Source organism: Acinonyx jubatus, chromosome E1 (genome assembly GCF_027475565.1).
Source record: "Acinonyx jubatus isolate Ajub_Pintada_27869175 chromosome E1, VMU_Ajub_asm_v1.0, whole genome shotgun sequence".
Classification (NCBI taxonomy): domain Eukaryota; kingdom Metazoa; phylum Chordata; class Mammalia; order Carnivora; family Felidae; genus Acinonyx; species Acinonyx jubatus.
Window position 1 is genome coordinate 17,489,952 of NC_069397.1, and position 22,314 is coordinate 17,512,265.

The 22,314-nt window shown below is 40.9% G+C and overlaps 1 protein-coding gene and 1 pseudogene across 3 annotated transcripts in view; one reads left to right on the top strand and one right to left on the bottom strand.

The window, feature by feature from the left end:
* Window positions 1-22,314, top strand: part of FAM222B (family with sequence similarity 222 member B) — a 76,331-nt gene that overhangs the window by 24,358 nt on the left and 29,659 nt on the right. The window contains exon 1 of one of the 3 annotated variants that reach the window (XM_015081435.3): window positions 1,937-6,245. The exons of the other annotated variants lie outside the window; for them this stretch is intronic. The gene's annotated coding sequence lies outside the window, so the exon portion shown is untranslated. Of the gene's footprint in view, window positions 1-1,936; window positions 6,246-22,314 lie in introns of those variants that run through there. 3 annotated transcript variants of the gene reach the window in all.
* On the bottom strand, window positions 16,786-18,633 carry LOC128313552 (small nuclear ribonucleoprotein G-like; annotated as a pseudogene).

The following is a 22,314-nucleotide window of genomic DNA, read 5'->3' on the forward strand; positions in this document are numbered from 1 at the left end:
GGAATAAATTGTCAAAGGCACCTTTGACACTTTTCAGTTTTGTTTTGTTTGTTGGTGTTTGTTTTTTTGTTTTTTGGTGTTTGTTACAACATTTGGGAAATATGCGAGAGTACTTAAGAAATACTGAAGTGTGATCATACTGGATGGATATTAGTTACTTGAACTAGTTTTCAGTCTAGCTTATTGATCTTTTCTTTCTGTTTTTAAGAGCCAGTGTGTTTTTCTTTCAGCATCTTTTACTGATTATAAAAGTTAGACATGCTCTGCATAAAACGTTTAAAAACTATAGAAAATGTTAGTTCCACTACTCAGCTAATCTATTAAAATTACAAAATTAATGCATGTTGCTTACTTTTTGAAAGATCCAGTGAAACCAATATTTAAAAAGTTCTTTGTGGGGGTGGGCACGTGGATGGCTCAGTCAGTTGGGCATCCAACTTCGGCTCAGGTCATGATCTCACAGCTCGTGGGTTTGAGCCCCACATTGGGCTCTGTGCTGACAGCTCAGAGCCTGGAGTCTGCTTTGGATTCTGTGTCTCCCTCTTTCTCTGCCCCTCCCCTGTTCATGTGCGCGCGCTCTCGCTCTCTCTCTCTCTCTCTCTCAAAAATAAACATTAAAAAAATTTTAAAAACAAAAAATAAATTAAAAAAAAAAGTTCTCTGGGGCGCCTGGGTGACTCAGTCGGATAAACATCCGACTTTGGCTCAGGTCATAATCTTGCGGTTCGTGAGTTTGAGCCCTGTGTCCGGCTCTGTGGGGCTCTGTGCTGACAGCTTGGAGCCTGGAGCCTGCTTCAGATTCTGTGCCTCCTTCTTTCTCTGCTCTTCCCCCACTCATGCTCTATCCCTCTCTCTCTCAAAAATAAATAAAAACATTTTTTAAAAAATTTAAAAAAAAGTTCTGTCCTTTGTTCTCTCTTATTTTTCTAATCTTCCTCTTTGTGATAACCACAATTGACAGATTGGTATATATTATATGTTCCAGTATTTTCTTGGACCTACAGACATATATAATACTACTATGTGCTTAAAAATAGATGTGATTATTTTATAATCTGAAACTTGATATTTTAAAACTTCATTGAGACAAAATATATACAGTATAGAAAAGTGCATATAAGTGTACAACTCAGTGAATTTTCACAAATTAAACATTACCGGGATGCCTGGGTGGCTCAGTCGGGTGGGAGTCTGACTTCGGCTCAGGTCATGATCTCACAGTTCGTGGGTTCAAGCCCCACATTGGGCTCTGTGCTGACAGCTCAGAGCCTGGAGCCTGCTTTGAATTCTGTGTCTCCCTCTCTCTCTACCCCTCCCCTGCTCACACTCTGTCTGTCTGTCGGTCTGTCTGTCTCTCTCTCAAAAAAAAAAAGAAAAACATTAAAAAAAAAAATTAAACATTACCTATGTAACTAGTTCCAAGATCAAGAAACACTACCAGCCCTCTTGAAGCCCGTCCGATCAATTTGTCCATGATACTGGATAAGTAAGTAATTAGTAGTGGCAGAGTTAGAACTTGATTGTTGTATCTTGAAGATGAATGAAGAGTATTATTAATGGTTTCAACTTTGGTGGCTTTTTTGAGAACTTGGGTGATTTAAGTGATTTGGGTTATTCTTTTGCCATAAAGTTTACTGGCCTAAATATTTATTGAGGACTTTGCTATGTGTGCCTTACTGTGCATAATTGGGAAGGGAGACAAAGGCAAATGTAATACAAGTTCTGAGTTACAGTCTAAAGTAGGAAGACAAATCACATATTAGACAACAGAATAAGTATTGTATTGGGGCGCCTGGGTGGCTCAGTTGGTTGAGATTCCAGCTTCGGCTCAGGTCATGATCTTACGGTTTGTGAGTTCGAGCCCCAAGTCAGGCTCTGTGTTGACAGCTCAGAGCCTGGAGCCTGCTTTGGATTCTGTGTCTCCCTCTCTCTCTGTCCCTCCCCTGCTTGCTCGCATGCACGCTCTCTCCCTCTCTCTCAAAAGTAAACATTAAAAAAATTTTTTTTTAGGTATTAAATTGTGTAATAGTGATTCAGGAAAGGAATCATTGCTGACAGCATCAAAGAAGGCTCTACAAGGAAGGTGGAATTTGAACTTGAAGAATGGGTAGGATTTGAATGGCATGGTTATAACAGCACAAGTCATGTCATGAAAATAGAAATGGATGAACATGATAGACAGTGAGCAAACAGATTACTTTGTCTGGTGTGGGGAAACATGCTAGGGAAAGGTAGGAAGTAAGTTTGATAGTGTAAGATAGGGCCAGATTATGGAACATGTAACAGCTATAGAGTGGAAATTTGGCTAGATGACATAGGTACCAGAGAGTCACATATAGCTTAGTGCATAGGAGTATTAGATTTGGAGCCAAAATGACTCAAATTCTTCCCCCCCCCCCCAAATTCTAATACTGACTCTTCCATTTACCAGCCATATGATTTAGAGAAGATCTTCAACCTCTCTGCACCTCAGTTTCTTTATCTATAAAAATGGGGAAATTTTCATAGGCTTATTATGACAAAATAATAAATATAAATATATAGTTCTTGCCACAGGGCCTTGGCCCTAGTAAATGTGCAATAAATGTAACTTTCTGTGTTTAAAAAAAATTTTTTTTAATGTTTATTCATTTTTGAGAGACAGAGAAAGACAGGGTGTGAGTGGGGGCGGGGCACAGAGCAAGGGAGACACAGAATCCGAAGCAGGCTCCAGGCTCTGAGCTGTCAGCACATGGCTTGAACCCACAAACTGCAAGATCATGACCTGAGCTGAAGTCAGACTCTTAAACCAACTGAGCCACCCAGGCACCCCAATGTTTGTTTATTTTTAGGGGAGAGAGAGAGAGAGAGAGAGAGCACGCGCACGCGCCAAGGTGGGGGGAGGGGCAGAAAGAGAGGAAGACACAGGATTTGAAGCAGGCTCCAGGCTCTAAGCTGTCAGCACAGAGCCTGATGCGGGGCTCGATCCCAAGATCCGTGAGATCATGACCTGAGCTAAAGTCAGACACTTAACCGACTGAGCTACCATGGTGCTCCTAACTTTGTGTTTTTTAAGAACAAATACTTGAAAGCAATGGTATGCAGAATGAGGAAGACTAGAAAGAAGTTATAGTTACCGCACAGACATGTTAAGGGTCTCTGTTAGGGTTATGGTAGTAAGATAGGGTACATTTGAGGGTCGTGAAAAGAAATTGGACTTGAATTCTTTAGAAGAAAATGTTTTGGGCTTCCCCAGTGATCTTTTATTAAATAGTTGTAATTCTTCTGTGGACTGTATAGATACTTGGGCAAGGTGAATTTGACTTTTTAATTTAGTTAAGGTATTTGAAACTCCCTAAGAGTTCCACGTTTATATTATAGAAGAGGATATCAGAAATTTTATCGGAATTATCCACTTTCCAAGAACATTTGTGATAATAGTGGTGAGACTGGTATGTTTGGTTCCTTGTTTTTGATGTCTTGGCAAATTAATTGGTACATGTGTGTTCTTGGAACAATGTAAATTTTAGTTTCTAGTTTAGTCCTTAAAGAGAAAAAATTTTCCTTTATCGAGAAGGCTAGAATCTGAAGGAAGGTACTGACACAGAAGTTTCCCTTAGACATCAAGATTACCTTTATGGTTAGCTACTTTGAGCAGTAGTTTCTTATTCTTTAGTTATTTTAATATGGAAAATGCCAGGGAATTGCTAAATGATATGAATTAGAGAGCTCGTGAATTTTTGGTTTAAGTCAGGAGATGATAGGATGAGACTGGACTTACCGGCTGGCTAGCTAGCTAAGCTAGCAGACTTTAAAATCAAAAAGTTTCACATTTAGTTCTTTTCATATGAAACCTAATGAATGCTACTCTATGAAACATCAGTGAGGTTCCTCTATAAATCTGTTTTAAGCCAGTCTTTTAATTGGGGTTAGAAAGAAGAGCTGTCTTTAAAATGGGCATGTCTGTACAGCTCCTTTTCCATCTTATAAGAAGACTGAGGTTATAGATATGAAATGCTTTGAACTCCAAATTAAGAAAGGACTACTTAGGGGCGCCTGGGTGGCTCAATCGGTCAAGTGTCCCAGGTCATGATCTCATACCCTGTGAGTTCCAACCCCACATGGGGCTCTGTGCTGACAGCTCAGAGCCTGGAGCCTGCTTTGGATTCTGTCTCTCTCAAATATAAACAAACATTGAAAAAGAAAGGGCTACGTAAATTGCAAATACCTTTTGTTGTTTTTTAAAAACTATAGTACTACTTTGGGGAACTAAGTGGGATTGTAGAGTATGATGTAAATATTTAACATTAGTTGCAAGAATTCTGTGGAGAAAAATGACAATATAGGTAATAGCTTACTTTCCCTGATCCCCATTTTCTTTTTCTTTTTTCTTTCTTTTTTAAAAAGATGTTTTATGGTTTTTTTTAAGTTTATTTATTTATTTTGAGAGACAGAGCAAGTGGGGGAGGGTCAGAGAGAGTTCCAAGCAGGCTCCATGCTTCAGCACAGAGCCTGACGGAGGGCTAGAACTCACAAACCACGAGTTCATGACCTGAGCTGAAACCAAGAGTTGGACACCCAACCGACTGAGCCACCCAGTTGCCCCAATGTTTTATTTATTTTTGAGAGACAGAGCACGAGTGGGGAGGGACAGAGAGAGGGGGACAGAGGATCTGAAGTGGGTTCTGCACTGACAGCAGAGGGCCCCATGCGGGGTTCGAACTCCCCACCCGTGAGATCTCATGACCGTGAGATCATGACTTGAGCGAAATCAAGAGTTGGACACTTAACTGACTGAGCCACCCAGGTTCCCCTCTATTTTACTTTTATTTAATTTTTTAATGTTTATTTGTTTTTGAGAGACAGAGAGAGAGAGAGAGAGCCAGAACGTTAACGGGGGAGGGCAGAGAGGGAGGGAGACACAGAATCTGAAGTAGGCTCCAGGCTCTGAGCAAGCGGCGTAGAGCCTGACGTGGGGCTCGACCTCAGGAGCCATGAGATCATGACCTGAGCCAAAGTTGGACACTTAACCGACTGAGCCACCCAGGCGCCCCTATTTTTCTTAAATGAGTCCCATGCACTGCTCCACCACTACACCTAAGAAAATATTCTACAATCTTTGACATATTCCATCCCAGCTGTGTTATGCCCCTAACGTTGGCATTAGTGATTGAAGTGTTGATGCAGCCTGCCAGTTATGCAGCGACCTGGCGGTTGCTGAGAGTTTTTTCTGAGATTTGGCATATGGCTTGAACAAGACTTAGATACTTGTTGCCTGATTGTAATGAAACCTGCTAAAGGAATGGTTAGCTTGGATTTAATTGGATGTAGATGTTTTATATCTGAACTGGATTCGAGCCAACTGTGTGTTTTGGTGTGTGTGTGTGTTTGCAGGTTATTTGATGTATTCCTTCTCCTACCCCCACCAATTTCGAGATTACTACCTTCCCGATATGCCCCCTCCCCTCTTAATTTCTGCGTCACAGGAAGCAGGAGTTTCAGACAGGGTGGATTGATGTTTGCAGCTGATCTAATATGCAACCTAAATCTATCCACGGTGTGAAGTTGATTAGCCTGAGAAAAGAAGGGCGAGGCAGAGGCCCCAGGAGCATCTTTTTACTGTCGGGTGTCATCTGGTGGCTATTGCTGTGGAAGTCTGAGGCACTCTGGGAGTTATTGCCTGGATAGGGGCCACTCTAGCACCCAGGCAGAGAGTGGGCTGGGGAGCGATAGAAGGGGCGCAGCATCACTTGGCCCAGCTGTGGTATGCTTGCCTCCCGGCTTTGGGGTGGTAGTCAGGAGAGATGGGGCAGCTCTAACAAAGAGGAGCCGCGCAGGGGCCGGGGCCGCGGGTAGCTGGCCTATCCCCGGCGGCTGACCTCCCAGTGGGCCTCCCCAGTTGGCTGCTTGGCGGGTCGCTCTCCTGGCTCCCTGGCTTGCCATTGGCTGTGCGGGCAGGAGGGGGTTTGCGGAGGGCCGGGATGGAGTTGAGGGGGCGGGGCTGGCTTCCGGCAGCAAAGGGTAGCTAGCGGCTGCCGGCTGGGGGAGGGGGTGTCGGCGCACCGCGGAGTGCTGTGCTCCAAGAGCCTGGCACTCGGAGCTGCCACCTCCCCCTCCCCCAGCCAAGACAGCTGTAAGCCCCTTCTCATCCCTCCTGCCCGGGCGGGGCGAGGAGGGTTCAGCTGCCCCAGGCGGGCGGGGCGGAGCCTGGAGCCCCACCGAGCGAGCGCTGCGGAGCGATCCTCACCTCCCTTCAAGGGCTCAAGGTGTGTGTGCGTGTGCGTGTGTGTGCTTTTTCTAATGCAGCCCCGACTTCAGCCGACTTAACCTTGTGAGGAAAGGGGAAATGGAATGGGAAGTAAGAGCTCCACATCCCATCAGTTTATTTTGATTTTCTGATTCTACCCTTCATTCTTCTTTCCCTCCCATCATCTCACCCCTGCAGCAGGGTGAGGAGATTCAGGACTCTTATCTTTTTTTACTGATACATCGATGTCGGTCTCTTATGAAGTAAAATGAACAGAAGAAAAGAGGAGCTCTTTCTTGCGTGGCATCTGATGCAGTAAACCGCAAAGAACGAAAGAAAAAGGAGAAAGAGAGAGAGAGAGAAAGAAAAGAAAGAAAGAAAGAGAAAGAAAGAAAGAAAGAAAGAAAGAAAGAAAGAAAGAAAGAAAGAAAGAAAAAGAAAAAGAAGGCTAGGAATGGGTTTTTGGTACTGTACTGCATCCATGTCCATTAAGGCTGTCTTCACCATTTTCCTACTTGGGACTGCCTTATTCAGCAAAAACAATCTGAAAAAGGAGATGCTAGAGGAAAGAGGGAGCAGCCCATGTCAAACGGTGGTTAAAGGAAATCCTAATAGTTGTTAGCGATTAACTCTGTTAAAGTCTTCTCCTGAGTACCTTGCCACCTGCTTTGGTTAGTACTCAGCCCTACTGGAGAAATCTATCAAACGAGCAAACTTACCTTACTGTTACTGAAACCTAAAAGTCTTGTCTGTTTCTCCATCAGTTTATTTCTTATATCCATATGTTCAGAGAGGTTAGTTTCTGTCATGAACGACAGAACCAAACTTTAAAAAAATCCAGGTGAATTTTGTTCAATTATTTTTTAAAGTTTCCTCCCTCCCAAACTTTATGAAATTGGGTGGCTGTAGCATTAACAATTTAAATTATATTTATTTCTTTTGAGTTCTTTTACTTCTACAATTTATAGATCTCTTCTTTCTGAAGGACACAGAGCTTATCTTCAGCCAAAATCAGAAGCCTCTGTATTAAGTTTTTAATTGAGTGGAAAGTTATCAATTGAAGATAGAAAACCCAAATTTTATGTGTTAGAAACAAATGGTGTGTGTGTGTCTGTCTGTCTTTCTGTGGTGAGTGGCAGTGTTCGTGATAAACTTGCTTAATCTAACTTGGATTTTCACCAAAGGTGTTTGGACCAGATTTATCTTAATGTTGCTTAGCAAAGAACTAGAATACCAGACGGGATGAATATCAATTTTTGGCAGCATTCTTTGCTAAATATTAATTGAAATGATTGAGAGATTCTTATAATCCAGGTTCAGTTTCCACAGATTGTTCTAACTGGAATTCAGTTTTGAAGACAGAATTGATATGCTGGAGCTGTCTTATAGTTTTAATTGGATCAGTGTTTTTTCTTTGCATTGACCTATTGGATCTCTAATAAGGGGCAGTTTGTGGTGAAAGCCAAGTATTATGAGGAAGAAGTGTAATAGGATAGGCAACCATCTTAGTTGTAGAAGCTTACTAGGGATTAGGAGTTTGTCTTTCTGTTTATCTGTCTGTCTATCTATCTATCTATGTGTCTGTCTACCTTTTACATTTCAAGTAGCCTTGCTATAGAATTATACAAAAAAGGGGCACCAAGCTGGCTAAGTCAGTGGAGCATGCAACTCTTGATCTCGTGGTTGTAAGTTCGAGCCCCATGTTGGGTGTAGAGATTACTTAAAAAAAAAAATCTTTAAAAAGAATTGTGCAAAAAGTAGACTCATAGTAAACCTTTGTTAGATTTGGGTTGTCTTATTACTCATCTATCCAGTACAACTCCATAATGTTTAAATTGAAAGGCCCCAGATGTTTTTAGGTTTTTTTTTAACCTAACTTGTCCCTGAGAATGAACTATTAAAAATCATCGAAGCTTTGACAGCTAGCTATTGTGTAAAACAACGTGCACTTTGATGTCTAAGCTAGCAAACTGAGGAAGTAACAAAAAAAATATTTGGAGGCTATATTAAAGCATGTATCACTTCATCTTGATTCTACTAAAAAATAAGTTGCCGGCCCATTTGGAATCCTAGGTGGTTTTTTGTCTACCCATGAGTAGACAGTTAATATAGCTTTGTAAAGTTATATTACACTTTGTTCACTTAATATTTTTATATATCTATTTTCTTGCCTGATTTGTGTAATCAATATTTTGCATGGTACAGTGATTTCCCCAGAGAATTTCCCCCAGGAGCAAAGGCTATGTATAGAACTAATCATAGGTGTATTTACACTGATCTCCAAATATCATTTAAAGGGGCTGGAACTCCTCAAATTTGGTCCTCTGCAAGGAAACCATTATATGAAGCCATGACTTCCCATAATCTCTTAGTTATGGTGCTGCTGAAGTTAAAGTAGCTGATTTAATTTTCTTTAGCAATCTGTTTTTATCCATCCTGATTATTTCTGTGAGTCACAGCTTAGGATGTGTTAAGAAAAAGGGCCCTGTGTTCTCTCTAAAGGGAGATTCAAGCCCAATCCCCCATTCACATCAGAAGTATAAAATGATCCCCTTGAGAAGGTAAAGGAAAAGATTGGACCCTTGGCGTTGATTCTCATAATAATCAGCTTGAGTGTTGTACGGTTTGGAATTGGGAAAAGGTTGCTTAAGATGAGAAAATATTAGAAGCAAAAAGAACTGGGAACGCTGTTATGTGAGAGACGTATTTAGAGACAATGAATGCATTCATATGGAGATGTGACTGGTGGTAGTTTTTAAGCTATTCAGCTTTGTCAGGTGTCTGAGACAATATTATGTGTGTTTTTAAACCCAACCCCCTCCCCCAGGGGTTGACTCTTGGAAGCTGAATCTTTTGAGGAAGTTGTTTGCTGTAAGTCTGAATACAGAGGGTAGAGGACTTGGTAGAGTCTGTTATCTGTTCAGATAAAGACGTGGAATCGATTGTTGGTGAGTTACTGAACTCTTCCTAATGAATGGTTGCTAGGCAAAATGCATCTCAATCAGTTTAATCCACAGTAGTTTACAGGTCTGCTCTCAGTGAGGGCCAGAGCTGCCTTTCTAATGATACTGCCCTTTAAGAATCCTGTTACATTTGCATATATGTTGCTCCATGGCTCACCAGAAAAAAAGGGGGGGGCGGGGAGAGGCTAGAATGACAAATGGATCTCACTTCATCCATCTAAGAGAATTAGCTTTTGGTAACATTGGGTCAGCATTGTCATTAACTTCTCTCCTGGATCAAGTGGTGGGTAGGGTTGCTCTTCAGTAGTAGGATACCATTTTGTTTGATTATCTTTGGTTTTGTAACTAGTTAGGCAGTGAACTAATAATACATTCATTTTGGAAACAGGCCAGTGATAACACTGCCCTTGGGCCTGGATGGATGGAAAATAGGACAGAGTAAACAATTGAGGGCATAAATAATGAATCTTCCAACTGAGCCCTGGGAGAGTGAAGGAGATTATCCTCAGAGCTGTTCAATCTGTCAGTGAAAGGGGAAAAGTCCACTGAATTAATTACCCTATGTTTGATACTGCACTTATTATGGGATTGTTAGAGCTATTCAAAACAGTTGCCTTTTCTTTAGATATAAACTTTTAACCCATCTTTTTGTTGTTGTTTTTTAAACCACTCAGATTGCTCATCTTTTTAGAATCCAGGTCTTTGCTCCTTCCCCCAACTTTGTTCTATATATTAGCATTCTGTGAATACTGGACAGTCCTCCTTTTATTTTGCTGGATCTTAGAATTTTACTTAATGGGAGTTTTCATTATCTGTAAATACATATGGTGATAGAAGAAAATGGAGAAAGCCTGTGCGTGATTTTAAAGAAATTCTTTGGTACCTTTAGTACATATTATATTTTGAAATTAAACATGGAGTTGTAGGGTGTAATTATATAACAACTCACAAAAGGTTAAGACCAGCATTTCTTCAGCCCAAGAATCATTTCCAGCATTAACATAAATATTTTTACTTTTTAGATTAGTTTTCATTCAGTGAATTAAATAAGCAGTCTCTTAGTGGTCTCAGCATTTCTCTGAGGTAGAAAAAATAATGTCCTGAGAATGTCTAAATAACTTAGTGATTTGGTAGTAAAGCTAGACCCAGAGCGAAGGTCTCTGAATATTTGAATTTGTTTTTTTAAGTAAGCTCTGTGCCCAAGGTGGGGCTTGAACTTACTACCCTGAGATCAAGAGTCACATGCTCTACTGACTGAGCCAGCCAGGTGCTCTGTATTTCTAATATATTTAATTATTTTCTCTAAGAACTCCTTTGAGGATCCTTATTTGAAATGACTTGAAATTTTCCTGTTTCTGCTGTGAGAGACTGTTTTTATTTCTCTAGTCATGAAGGGAATCCAAAGACCAAGATGCCACTATCAAGAGAAGGAGGAAGGTTCAGGATGAGGTGGTAGAGGAAAAAAAGAACCGTAAAGGAAAGGCCAAACTGAAGTTTTATTATATTTGGTTCTGATGGATCTGAGGGAGGGAGCATTGAGCTGATTAGATCAAATTCAGTCATCGGCTGAGTTGTTACATCTCAACCTAGTTGAAAAGGGCAGAGGCGTCTTACCAACACATGGGCAGTACTGTAGTTAAGGATTCATTCCTGATCCAAAGAACACAGTCAGTTCTTGATTATTCATGTAGAAGGGCAAGCAGACAAAGTACAGACAGGTAAAATCCAAAGATATTCCTAGCAATAGCTTTAGTAACTTCTTCTGCTTTGTAACTGGGATTTTCTAGTGGAACAAACAGTATTAGAGATTTGTTTTCTTTCTCTGGTCATTCAAGAGACCAGTAAGATACAAGCTTGGATTAAACTTAGTTTCTTTCTTTCTTTCTTTCTTTCTTTCTTTCTTTCTTTCTTTCTTTCTTTCTTTCTTTCTTTCTTTTTTATTTTTTTAAATATTGATTTATTTTTGAGAGACAGAGCACAAGCCAGGGTGGAGTGTAGAGAGAGGGAGATACACAATCCAAAGCAGGCTCCATACTCTGAGCTGTCAGCACAGAGCCCGATGCGGGGCTCAAACTTAGGAACTGTGAGATCATGACCTGAGCCAAAATTGGACGCTTAACCAACTGAGCCACCCAGGCACCCCTAATTTTTTTTAATGTTTATTTATTTTTAAGAGAGAGAGTGTGGGAGAGGAGGGGCAGAGAGAGAGTGGGGAACACAGAATTCAAAGCAGCCTCTAGGCTCTGAGCTGGCAGTGCAGAGCCTGATGCAGGGCTCGAACTCATGACCTGTGAGATCATGACCTGAGCCAAAGTCAGATGCCTAACCAATGGAGCCATCCAGGAGCCCCCTGTTTATTTTTTAAGACTTTGGCCCTTGTCACCTAATTACACGGAGTCCTAGGGAGAATTGAGATCTTCCAAGTAGATCATAGATAAACTAGCTTTTGATACTAGCATGCCTTCTTTCTTGGCATCTTCTGGCCCCATGGTATTTGCCAGTCATTCATCATATGTGGTCAGGCCACAGATGGACAAGCCAAAGAAGTGTTATCAAAGTAAACCCCTCCTCTTAACACTGTGTATATACTCTAATGATGAGAACTGTTGGCCAAAATGAAATCCATTTAGAAGTCAGATACTAGGTTGTGATTAAAGAAGTACTATACATTATAAATTTCAAAGCTCAGGATTTCTTTAAGTGCTATTTGGTGGGGAAATGTTCTCTCTCTCTCTCTCTCTCTCTCTCTCTCTCTCTCTCTCTCTCAACTAAATATTACAGCAGATTTAAAAAGCAAGGTTTCCATGACCAGTTGCTAATTCTTTGCACTCAGCAAAGTGGTTTTGAGGATCAGTTGCTGATCTGAATGAAAATAAGATTTTATGCCACTTGCAGAATTGAAGATTTAGACATCATCCCTGTTGCTTCAGAGGAGAAGCATAAGCATTATTAGTCATAACTTAAATCTCTTCTTTCCTTCCAAAAGCTAAAGCATTTCTTCCATTGGCATTCCACTTATCACTTACTATGTAAAGGATAAAACTTAATCTATTTTGAAAGTTAAGAGGTATCAAGACTATGAGAAGTTAAAGGCAGCTCATCCCAGGTCACAGTATATCAGTGGAAAAGACACATTTCCTGGGTTCCTGAATGGGCCTTATGTATTACCTAACTGTTCAGCTGGGAGTGGTTGTACTATTGTGAAGACATTAATTTTGTAACTGTGAAGGTTCTGGTTTGCCTTTTGCTTATCTTATCCTCCCAGAAACTTTTTCATTCAACAGAAAGACCAGTCGATTAATGAAGAATCCCATATCTTGGTTTTAACCTGTCCTGCTAAGTGTTACTGTGCATTCACTAAAGTGCTTTACAAAGGATTTTAGTACTTAGGCTTCATTCAATCCCTGTGAGGTTATGGTGCAATTGGAGTGTGATAGTGTGCTAGAACATTTCCGCAGAGAGACAAGAGGAACCTTTCCTTTTAAGGAAACTCCTTTGGGGGTACCTGGGTGGCTCAGTCGGTTAAGCACCAGGCTTCTTGGTTTCCACTTGGGTCATGGTCTCACAGTTTATGATATCGAGCCCCATGCCGGACTCTTGCTGATAGTGCAGAGCCTGCTTGGAATTCTCTCTCTCTCTCCCCCCCTCTCTCTAACCCTTCCCCAAAATAAATAAATAAACTGAAAACAAATTAAAAAGAAAAAAAAAAGTCCTTTGTTTCCATGGTCCATGGCAAAATTAAGTTGGAACAAGTTGCTTTTTCAGGAAGCTGTATTTTAATTTTTGCCTCTTCTCTAAGCTAAACAAATGTCCCAAATGAAATGTATCATTCTTATCATTCATAGTACATTTTCGGGAGATTGTTCCAAGTGCACTTTGAAGTGAGAGGCTGATGCCACTTAAGCCTGCACACCAATTCTGTAATTCTTTGAAATTGTTTCCACCAACTGCCTCCATCCGCCCGTCTGTCCACATCTGCTCATCTCTGAGCTTTCCACAGCTACTTAAGAAAGAATATTGCTCAACCAGGGAAATGCTAGTCCTTAATCAAAGTCAGAGGTGTGTGTGTGTGTGTGTGTGTGTGTGTGTGCGCGCGCGTGTGCATGCACTCGTGCATGTCTGTGCAGACTTGAATTATTTTGTTGCATTATTGCTTGAAGAATATTTCTGCATCACAGAAATAAGATTTTTTTCTTCTAAACAAGTTGATGAATTGCTTTTTATTAAAAGTGCAAGTGTCAGGGTGCCTGGGTGGCTCAGTTGGTTAAGCGTCCAACTTCAGTTCAGGTCATGATCTCGTGGTTCACAAGTTCAAACCCTGTGTCAGGCTCTGTGCTGCCAGCTCAGACCCTGGACCCTGCTTCAGATTCTGTGTCCCCCTCTATCTCTTCCCCTTGCCTGCTTGCTCTGTCTCTCTGTCTCTCTCAAAAATAAGTAAAAACATTTTTAAAAAGTGCAAGTGTCTAAGAGTTAAATTTGAAATGAGAGAGGGGAAAACTATATTGGTTATAGTTTAATTGCTTAAAAAAATTCTGTTATGTAATTAAAAGCTGTATTGCTGTCTTGCACTGAAACTAGCAGATAAACCATGGAGAGAACTACAGTTTCTCAGTGAGGACCACTCTATGCTATTTAGAATGGCTATCTCTCATCCAATACTCCGCATCTTCTTATTCTGCTTTATTTTCCTTTTCGTAGCATTTATCAACTTTTGAGAGTAACTAACCTATTCATTAAATTTGTCTGACCCTCCCACTCTATACCATGTAAAAATGGAAGCATGAGTTTTTGTCTGTTTTTTTCTTTGCTGAGTCCCTCACTCCTAGAACAATGTCTTGCTACATTGTAGGCTCTCAGTAAATATTGGTATGAATTACTTGGAGAGGCACTTTTCATAGATACCTGGGGATTAGAATTGGAGTCTATGGGAAGAGTTTATTGTCTTCCTGGAGCTAGTACAAAATTGGGGATCACATTACTTGACGAGTTTAAGGAGGGAAAGAATATATGAAAAAAAAACCCTCAAGGAATTGGGGGTTATTAGCCAGGATTAGGGAAGTGACAGACTTTTTATAGTATGCAAATATGAAGGAACATTATATAAGATAGATGACCAGCTCTTATTCACCTAGAAGAGGACAAAGGAATAGGCTGGAGCTTCTGGACAATGAATATAAGACATGCAGAATTTCCTGATTTTGAAATAGACCCTGGAACAAGTGACCAAAGAGGGATGATTTGTCAGAATTGATTTTCAGCAGTGACACTGTTGGAGGCAGTGAAGAGAATGGAAAGAGCACAGAGCTAGGGGTTGTAGTCTAGGCACTTATGAGCTTTTCCTACTTTATCTCTGAAAAATGGACTGAGGATCCCTGTGCAAACTATCTCATAGGGTATTTGGGAAAAGCAAGTGAGAGAATCCATGTGAAAGCACTTAGAAAATTACAGACCTTTCTACAAAATAAGCAGTCATAATGACTTTGTAAAATAATCACCTTTGTAAGTGATTTAGAATCTTGGAATCTGGAAGTTGGTTTAATGGTCATCTATTCCAAATTCTTAGTTACTGAAAATAAATTATTTTCCATCATTCTTAAGGAATAGTCATTCCTTTTGCTTCAGCATTTCTATTAGTATGCCCACTATTGAATAAGCTCAAATTGTTGTTTATGTTAGTCTAAAATTGCCTGTCTTCAGCCTTTATTAACCTGTGTTTGAGCTCAGATATAAATCTACTAGGGGCACCTGGCTGACTGAGTTGGTGGAGCATGTGACTCTTGATCTTGGGTTTGTGAGTTTGCACCCCACGTTGGGTGTAGAGATTACCTAAAATTAAAAAAACCTGAAAGAAAGAAAGAAAGAAAGAAAGAAAAGAAAGAAAGAAAGAAAGAAAGAAAGAAAGAAAGAAAGAAAGAAAAAAGAAAAGAAAAGAAAGAAATCTACTCCCTCCTTTGTATGATGGCTCTCTTATGGCACTCTTGCTTAAGATCATCATCTCTTGCCTTGAAATCACTATAGCCACTTAACTGATTTCTGCCATTTCTTGTTTGTCTTTCACATTTTCAGCAGATTTATTTAAAATAGACATCTGAGGGGCACCTGGGTGGCTCAGTTGGTTGAGCATCTGATTTTGGCTCAGGTCATGATCTCATGGTCTGTGAGGTCGAGCCCCGCATCAGGTTCTGTGCTGACAGCTCAGAGCCTGGAGCTGCTTCGGATTCTGTGTCTCCGTCTGTCTCTGTCCCCCCTCCCCCCCCGCCCCGCCCCCCGCACTCTGTTTCTCTCTCTCAAAAAATAAATACACATTAAAAAAAAATTTTTTTTAAACAGACATCTGATCATGTTACTCTCCTTGAAACATGGGACTCCAACCCAGATTTATTCTTAATCTGTTGTTTTGTCCCTCTAGTATGAAATGTAAGGCTTTTCATAATTTGGCACATCAGGCTCAGTCTCCAGGTTTGGCACATACATCCAGCACCCAACTCTTCATACTATACCACTTGTGGTTTCCCAAACATACATTTAGTTAGGCTACTTTTCTTTATAAGTAGGCTTCACACCCAGCATGAAGCCCAATGTGGGGCTTGAACTCATGACCCTGAGATAAGGACCTGAGCTGAGATCAAGAATTGGATGCTTCAACCTACTGAGTCACCCAGGAGCCCCTAGTTATGGTAGTTTTCTAGCATAGTTGTGCATGCCTTTCATTATGCTAGTTTTCTCTGCCTAGAGTGGCTTACCCTTCTCAATCTGGTAAATTCTTGCTCGGCTTTCAGTGACCCATATTATTGTTCTCCCTTCTTTCTCACTGTTCCTTGGAAGTATTTGTTTCATTATTTTGGTTTTCAAACAACTTTATCCACTTTTTTTTTCTTTTCAAAATATAATTGACACACAGCATTGTATTAGTTTAAGGTATACAACATAATTTGGTATTTATATATACTGTGAAACATTCACTACACTAATCACATTTCTCATTTTTGTTTTCAAAAAATAGTACTGTCACAGTGCCTAGTGCATCACAGATGCTCAGAGAGCAAATGAATGAAGGATGTTCCTACTAAGTGTTCTCTTTTTCAGGTTAAGCTCTTTTTCCCTTTACTTAGCCATATTACAGTTTCTAGATCCTCTGTTTTTTTACATCTTGGCTGAGCTATTGCTAGGCTTTCCTCTATTTCCATCAGAAAGTGTATTTTAATGACTGCAGGAGTGAACTGAAACATTCTAAAATAACTTTTTTTCAACCCCCCCCCCCCCCCAATAACTTTTAACAAAAAATGTACCAAATGAGCTGGTTGTCCAGCTACTGCTTTGGGAAAGATTCTGAACGCATTAATTTCTAGCCATCTCCTTGCCAGAATAGAGCCCAAATAAAATAAGAAAAATAAGCAGAGAGGTGGCACCTGGCTGGCTCAGTTGGTAGAGTCTGCAACTCTTGATCTCAGGGCTGTGAGTTGAAGTTCATGTTGGGTGTAGAGATTACTTAAAAATAAAAAAAGAGGCAGAGAAAAAGTAAGCAGAAGTGAGCATTGTGCACCTGCTTTTCTCTTTTACTTTTTTTTTAAGGTTTTTTTTTGGGGGGGGGGGCAGAGAGAGAGAGAGTGAGGGAGGGAGAGAAAGAATTCCAAGCTGTCAGCACAGAGCCCACATGGGGCTCAATCTCACAAACCACGAGATCATGACCTGAGCCGATATCAAGGGTCAGACGCTTAACTGACTGAGCCACCTAGGCGCCTCTCTTTTCCTTTCTGTCACCTTAGCAGTGTCATCCCACGTTATAAGTCACTGTTGATATAAAGACTACAATTTTCCCATTCTGTAAAACAGAATGGCTTCCTAAGATTCCACAATAACCTTAGGGGAGTGTTAGTCCCTTAGGCTGTAGACACAGTTGAAAAGCAGAGAGTGGTACTAAACTCCAGGGGAAAGGATGCAGCTCTTATCCAGAATTGAAGGCAGATGAGTCAGGCAGCAGGGATCTATCAACTCCAAAATCCATTCAGAAGTAATTTAATCTTTGCTGTTGAAGCAGATCAACAATGCCATTTGCCTGTATAAAAAATGAGATTACCCAGGATTCTCTTAGAAGAAGATAAATTATTAGTGTAATAGTAGCTTCTGGCCTTGTATAATGTCTCTTCTTAGTACTACATGGTAGTGGCACAGGGCACATCTAGTGCATAATACAGTGTATAGAGATCAGGCCACAGTGCCTTACTTAGGGTGTTTAGGGGAAATTTAACAATTCTCAGCAACCCTCAGCCTTAATGGACTTGGTTATTGTTAAAATTCATCTTTATCAAAGGAAGCACTGGTTAATGATTTTTCTCTTGGCTCAACATGCTGGGCATTAGCTGGGATTGCTGAGTGATTTGCACTGGGGAAACCATGAGAGCAATTTCTTGTTTGTCCACAAATTATCATTAGCAGTTTCATTTGCAGATTGAAGAAGCAGGAGGAGTGGGCTGTTTGCCAGTTGCAGCTTCCCTCCGATTAGGGCGTTAGTTCAATTATGTCCAATTAACTTTTATTGCAGATAGTGGTGATAATTACTTGCAAGTCAGTTTTTTGGCTGCAGTTATCCCAAGGCTGAAGTATGAACTTGATGGATTTTAATAACCAGAATGACACATTTTACTCCCTTCCTCCACTGTAGTTATTTCTTTTTACAGACCTCTTTTAGACAGGAGATCAAAGCATTGTAAAAATTCATCTCACAATTAAAACATATTGTCCTTCTTTTGAAGAGCTGTGTAGGATCATATTTTAAAAGAAGCTATCAGGAGCAGCCTTAATGGCTTTTTATATTCTGAGATCAGACCCTTGAGTTCATTGCTCCTTATCATAAGAGAATAGAGTGAGATGGAACTAAATGTCATTCACAGCAATTTGTGCTTATTGTAAGATTATAGTAATTGTCAAGGCGAAGTTTAGTCTTCTGCTTGCCTATGGAATTCTCTTCGAAATGCAGAAGTAAACTTTTGTTTGGGGCACTTTTAAAATCAGTGGGACACTGAGGATACATTTCGTTAGTGCTATAGGAATTTTAGTATGTTTTTTAAAAAAAAAATTGGGCTATTACAAAGGTTTATTCAACAAAATAGTTCAGTATGAAAATGCACATGATCTTATTTTTATATTATAGTAAAACAGGTGCTATGGAGAGGGGACATGTAGAAGCAGTTGGTTTCTTCCGGTGAACACTCCCATTGTTTATACCCATTCCAAGGCTTCTAACACGATGGTACTATTTCCTCATATTACCACCTTCCAATATTATTCTGTTGCTCATTATTTGCCATCTCCACACACTCATTCATCACAAGATTCATAAAACGAACTCTTACAATATTCCTTGGACATGTCTGCCACCATTTAATTTTGATGATAATTTCTTGTCCATAAATTTTTTAACTTGGAAGGGTGAGCTTTGCTCATGGTATCTACCTGGAGAGCTCAAAGATGCCTCTCTAAAATATTTTTTTTATTGTAGTTGTTATTTTATTTTTATTTATTAAAAAAAAATTTTTTTTAACGTTTATTTATTTTTGAGACAGAGAGAGACAGAGCATGAACGGGGGAGGGTCAGAGAGAGGAAGACACAGAATCTGAAACAGGCTCCAGGCTCCGAGCTCTCAGCACAGAGCCCGACGCGGGGCTCGAACTCACGGACCGCGAGATCATGACCCGAACCGAAGTCGGACGCTCAACCGACTGAGCCACCCAGGCACCCCTGTAGTTGTTATTTTAATAGGAAGTTGCATACATAATATCTTTGGAAACATCCTTGCTAGGTAAAAAAAGGGATAAAAGGAATAGTTTGTCTTTATCTGAAGATGACAAACTCCCTTTGCTATTTTCCTTCAGACTTTCCCTTCAATGTTGTTTGATGGTAACCCTGAAAGTAAATGGTCTTACAAGTAAAAGCTGATCTTCTTGACATGCGAAAGACTAAAGTAGTTCCAAGCTGGGGCTATTCCTAGATCTTCAGGTAACTTACTGTTTTTTTCCATTTCAGATGTCCTTGCTCACCTTAGTGTCTTTGTTACTAGGCTCTCTTCGCAAGGGCTCGTCAGTCTCCTTAGATACTTTATGGATGTGGCTGCATAAAAGTTTTGTTGAGAATAAGTGGCCAAGGAGTGTGGCAATGCATTTTAAGAATCTGTTTTTCTTAGTGTTTGTGTGAAATAAGGGAAGAAAGTTCATGGTTCCTTGGAGAAGAGCTGTAATACAGTTGTTTCTCCTCCAAAGCTTCCCTGATCACACTAAAAAGGAAAGAAGAGGAAAGGGTGAGTGATAAACATCATCCTTGCACTACTTCAAAGCTCTTCATTGTTACCGAAAACCTTTGCTGTAGAATAACACAAGACTGCCTGCCAGCTGCTGTTGGTGTGAAAGTGGAGAAGCTGGTTGTAGTGGGTAGTTTTCAGGAAGTCTGGAGATCAAGTTTATGATGTCATTTGAAACTTTTTGTATGGTTGGAGGAAAGAATGTCATAACTCTGTTATACTCTGGAAGGTATAACAAGGATTTCCCTTAGCGCATAGAGGTTTGCAGGCAGTATTGATGAGGTTCAGGATGTGTGCTTAGAAAGAAAGGGCTTGCTTGCAAAACTCTTACTGAAACATGAACTTGGTGGAAATGTTAGTGAATGTCAGGCCTGAAAACGGAGGGTTATTAATAGCACCTTGTTCAGGATAGACATTTCTTTTGGAACCTTTCCAGAAGTGAAATTCTCCTTTTTTGTTTGTTTTTTACATTTTATTTATTTTTGGGAGACTGAGAGCACGAGAGGCTGGGGAGGGGCAGAGAGAGAGGGAGACACAGGATCAGAAGCAGGATCCAGGCTCTGAGCTTTTGGCACAGAGCCTGAGGCAGGGCTCAAACCCACAAACTGCGAGATCATGACCTGAGCTGAAGTCGGATGCTTAATTGACTGAGCCACCCAGGCGCCCCTGAAATTCTCCATCTTTAGGTTGAGAGGGTTGCATTGAATGCCACACAGTGGAAGCATTGCCAGAACAGAGTGGAGGTTGGGGGATAATTTGAAATATAGGCACTGGAGAAAATGTTATTCAGATAAGTGTTGAAAAGAAATTGGAAATTGATGAGGCAGAAAGATACAGGAAACCTATTCCAGATGGCAAGAACCCCAAATGTCAGCACTCACCAGTGTAGAGCTAAGTTACCTGTGTTAAGATGAAATGATAATAGTTACCAAGAGACCACTTTCTCCCAACTCTTCTTTATGATCTCCAGCCCCCACCCCCTTTCTAGACTTCAACACTATCTTTTTTGTTGATTTTATTTTATTGTAAACTTCATTTGTTTTGAGAGAGAGAGAACAAGCAAGAGAGGGGCAGAGAGAAAGGGAGAGATCGAGCCCTGCATCAGGCTCCACACATGACCTGAGCCGAAATCAAGAGTTGGACACTTAACTAAGCCACCTAGGCACCCCTGTTTTGTTGATTTTTTTTCTTACAAAATTTTTTAAAAATGTTTTATTTATTTTTGAGAGAGAAAAGATAGAGCATGAAGGGGGGTGGGGCAGAGAACAAGGGAGACACAGGATGTGAGACAGGCTCCAGGCTCTGAACTGTCAGCACAGAACCTAATGCGGGGCTTGAACCCGTGAACCAATCATGACTTGAGCCAAAGTCGCACGCTTAACCAACCGACTGAGCCCCCCCAGGCGCCCCTGTTTTTTGTTTCGTTTTGTTTTCCTTCAAGTAAGCCCCTTTGTACCTTGCATCCCCCCCAGGCGCCCCTGTTTTTTGTTTTGTTTTGTTTTGTTTTGTTTTCTTTCAAGTAAGCTCCTCTGTGCCTTGCATGGAGCCAAACGCAGGGACTGAACTCACAACCCTGAGATCGTGACCTGAACTGAGATCAAGATTTGGACGCTTAACTGCCTGAGCCACCCAGGCACCCCATATTTTTTGTTTTGTTTTTAAAATAAAATGTGTAGAAACTATCTTTAGATTTACAGAAAAGTTGATAGTACAAAGAATATTTTTCTTCCTTGGATCATTTGACCTGATTGCTTTATCATATCAGAATACTTTAGTCTTTATCTCAACAACAAACAAGGACACTCTCCATCCAGCATTACCACAATAAAACCATCAAAATCAGTAACATTGACACATTATTGTCATTCTCAGACCCCTCTCAGATGTTGCTATTTGTTGTTGTTGTTGTTTTGTTTTGTTTTTTAACGTTTATTTATTTTTGAGACAGAGAGAGACAGCATGAATGGGGGAGGGTCAGAGAGAGGGAGACACAGAATCTGAAACAGGCTCCAGGCTCTGAGCTGTCAGCACAGAGCCCGACACGGGGCTCAAACTCACGGACCGCGAGATCATGACCTGAGCTGAAGTCGGCCGCTTAACCGACTGAGCCACCCAGGCGCCCCGTTCTGTTTTGTCTTAAAGTTTGTTTTTGAGCAAGAGAGAGAGAGAGTTTGTGGTGATGTGTGCATGAGCAGGGGAGGGGCAGAGAGATAGGGAGGGGGGAAGGGGGGGGGAGAGAGAGAGAGAGAGAGAGAGAGAGAGAGAGAGAGAGAGAATCCCAAGCAGGCTCCACACGGTCTGTGTAGAACCAGACCAAAGGCTGGAATCCACCAACTGCGAGATCATGATGCAAGAGTTGATTGGGGGCATCTGGGTGGCTCAGTCGGTTGAGCATCCAACTTCAGCTCAGGTCATGATCTCACAGCTCATGAGTTCAAGCCCCATGTCGGGCTCTGTGCTGACAGCTCAGGGTCTGGAGACTGCTTCAGATTCTGTCTCTTCTCTCTGCCCCTCCCCCACTCATGCTCAGTCTCTCAAAAATAAATAAAACATCAAAAAAAAAAAAAAAAAAGAGTTGGTTGCTTCACTAACTGAGCCATCAAGCCACCCCAGATGTTGTTGTTTGTATGAGTAATGTGTTTCATTTCAGTAAGGATCCAGTTCAGAATCACATGTTGCATTTTTTTTTTAATGTTTATTTTTGAGAGAGAGCACGAATGGGGGAGGAGCAGAGAGAGAGGGGGACAGAGGATCTGAAGCAGGCTCTGTGCTGACATCAGTGAGCCCCATGTGGGACTTGAGCTCACAAATCGTGAGGTCATGACCTGAG